This window comes from Alligator sinensis, unplaced genomic scaffold (assembly GCF_000455745.1).
Source record: "Alligator sinensis unplaced genomic scaffold, ASM45574v1 scaffold319_1, whole genome shotgun sequence".
NCBI classification, from domain to species: Eukaryota; Metazoa; Chordata; order Crocodylia; family Alligatoridae; genus Alligator; species Alligator sinensis.
Genome location: NW_005842375.1, coordinates 772,930 through 776,224, shown reverse-complemented (window position 1 = coordinate 776,224; position 3,295 = coordinate 772,930). Strand labels below are relative to the sequence as shown.

General features: G+C 41.6%; 1 long non-coding RNA gene across 1 annotated transcript in view; it reads right to left on the bottom strand.

Moving 5' to 3' along the window:
• LOC102386102 overlaps positions 1-2,899 on the bottom strand; it is an 84,289-nt gene extending 81,390 nt beyond the window's left edge. The window contains exon 1 of the long non-coding RNA XR_001358501.2: positions 2,864-2,899. This is a non-coding gene — a long non-coding RNA (uncharacterized LOC102386102). The remainder of the gene's footprint in view (positions 1-2,863) is intronic.
• Between the last annotated feature and the right edge of the window lie 396 nt (positions 2,900-3,295).

Here is a 3,295-nt window from a genome sequence, read left to right as displayed (position 1 = left end):
GTTAAATACCCCTTCCTCTGCTCAAACTCACTGTTGGCTTCAATGGTGGACTACAAATCCTAGAGGTACCTGGAAACAAGAACAGGAAGCAATGAGCAACCCTGCAGGGTCCTGTTGATGTAATTCTGGACTACAAATCCCACAGACATTGGGGACAGAAGGAAGAAGTGAACATTCAGCTAGAGAGCCATACTCTAGCACCCCCAGGCTTCTGGCTCGAGCCACTGCAGGAAATCAGCCACATGCCTGCATCAAAGGTAAATGTCTGTTCTCTTCCGTTTCAGTTTAATACGTGCAGTTTAGATTAACCTGTAAAGACCAAATCAATTCTTCCTCGGGTTGGGTGCAGACAGTCAAAAAGCCCAAGTGCCTTCCCACAGTCCCCCTGAAAGGGCTGGCAAGTTCTCCCATAATCAGTACAATTCTTGACTATGCAAGATAGTTGCAGTATATCAACATGTATAGGTTATGTCCCCAGATGCTCACACACACTGCTAAGTGCAGAAACAGTGAGAATATAACACCACAAATAAGACTTAACAGTGGGACAAGACTAATTTGGGTGCAATCAGCTGGGTTCTCTGTAACATGGGTATAGCCATAGGCTATTTTTTCACTGGGAAGCAAGATGTGTTCTTAACTCATGTAAATATGTCTTCACTAGGGTTCTAACATGCCATAGCTGTAGTTTTAACCCAGTTAGCCATTGGAGGTAAATAGCAAGGTATTCAAGCCCAGCTAACATGAGCTCAGCTGCAACTCCTTTATCTTGAATAACATAGGTTAGAAGTAGGCCTTTGAAACTCTTACTTTAATACTGAGAGATGAAAAGACACTTGCCATCAGCTTTAGCAGGAGAAGAGCGAAGCCAGTAGTGAAACTCCCACCAGGTTAAGTGGGAGCAGTGTTAGGCCATACCTCAATAGCTTTGATAAATATCACAGCTTCATTTATGGGGAAAGCTCACATCTTCCATTTAGGATCCTCCCCAGTTCTACCTGCCCATTATAAAACTGGCCAGCAAACACCCTTTTCACTCCCCCAGCCCAGCACTCTGATTACAGAGAACTAAGAGTAGAGAATTAAAGACAAAAAAAGTAATTTCCTTCTGACACTTACGCAGCTGGGTTCTAGCCCAGCATATCCTATGAAGGAATATAGAATAACCCTTGTATATAACTTCAACTATAATAAGCCCAATTCATCCCTCCATTGACTTTAATAGTGGTAGGCATGGGACTTAATGGGACCACTGGGTTTAAACCTGCTCTCAGATGTGCCCTGGTCTCCCAAAGCCAATGGAAGCTACTCTCGTCTCTCCAAGGAAAATTTTGTCCAACTATATTTAAGGATTTAACATTTCAATTTACTTATTGAATACAGGCCACAGCCCCACAAAAGCAAAGAAAATCAGAAAGAAAAAAAATATTCCAAAATTACTGCAAAATAGCAAAGTGCACCCTCTTCTCCCATCAAAGCACGTATATTTACAACGCAATCAGCATTGGTGTTGATTAATATAAAAGAAGAAGCAATATTTGCCAAAGCACCTGCATTTATGATATGTATAGACCTATAAACAGTCTGTAACCATAGCAATAAGATACAGTGCAAGAATTTCCTAGTCTTCTAACCACGGAACTAGTAGGAAGCATCAGATAGTATCAACAGAAGTAGGCATACCAACAGCATGGGCATAAAGAGATAACAGGAACACAGTCTAGAGTCCCAGCTGAGAGGTCTACAACAGCAAGGATCAGTGAAAAACATATGAAAAGATACAGTCCCCTGAGTCAGATACTGATGAATTCAACAAATGCCTTTATGGGCTTTGTTTTATAGCATTTTCCATGACCGTTCTTTTGCCGTCATGCATGCCTGTCAGCTCTGGTACATCCCACTCATTGATGTACATGTTCCTGCAAATGCAGTGTGATGTATTCAGCTGAAAGTATCATTAACACAGACCACAGCCCCTCTCCACACAAGGTAGCTGATTAATTTAGGCACACATCTGTGGTGGACATCCTGCTTACCCACTGTCCTGCAAACTTAAACACCTAACAGCTCACATTCCAATGAGCAGATTTTTAAAAAAGATGCCCATTTTCAGTATGAAAGCATTGGAGCATAGATGTCACAAAGTCACATTTAGAGTTCAGCACTGCAAGTCAGGGCTGCGAGTTGTTCCAAATAGCAATGACCCAGCTATACTGTTGGAATAGACCATATTGGGCAGGTAAAAAACACGCAGGGGAGGAAACATACTTTTAAAACATTCATTTTTGAGCTGCTTGTACAGCACAAAGAGCTCAATCAATGAGACACTGAGCACATAAAAATCACAATTCACCAAAGGCATTGCGTTAAACTCAGCCTCACCTTATAGGTTCAAGCAATAAGGGACATGACCTTGCTTTGAGGCTCATCTTGGGACTCAGGCTCTTCATACAGGCTGCACAAAAAGTGAGTCAGCCACACTAAATGTACAAAAAACACCATCACACACCAAGAGGAAAGAGCAGAATTCATCTGGTTGAAGGTTATAGCCTTTGGGTGAAACCCAGCCTAATACAGACAGCACTTACATTTCACCTAAGCCCCTTTTCTGAGCTTTTCATGTGTATCTAGGCCTCGCCCTAATCCTCTGCCCAGTCACACATATGACCCTTTTACAGAGAAAACCAAGTTTTTCTTTTTCTGTTCCCCCTCTCCATTAGATGAAATGATGGAATCATTTTACTCCGTGGGGACTAAATTGCAAACTGGCCACCTGAAGAGAATTTTATCCTTCAACTAACAATCCTGCTCCCACTCCAATCAATAGCAGGGGCTTAGATGACCAACAATATCCAGAGCAAACCTTCTCCTGCAGTCCTTGTTCTGACAAACAGAAAAGATCTTACCAAGAACCCATTTTCCCTGAAAGGCAATGAAGACTTGGTTGTCTCGTAAGACGTCACAGAGGAGCAGATCTCAGCTGCTCTGAATACTCACAGTTGATTGGAGTCAGCTGATGATCTTCCCTAGCATCTCCTAGACAGGAAAAGTGCCATGCTCCAGGGCTGTGTCAATCAACAAGCTGAAGGCAACTAAAGCAGGATATGAAAAAGAGTATTGTGGATCGACTAACCCCAAAGAACTGGTTTCTAGCAGGCCATGATATTAGCAATTTTCTTTTATTAAAGCAATAATGGTGCATAGTAACTTCTAATAGAGAACTAGATAACTAATAGACAACTATATTAAATGTAATATTTATTGAATGTAATATTTACTGCATATACTTTTCATG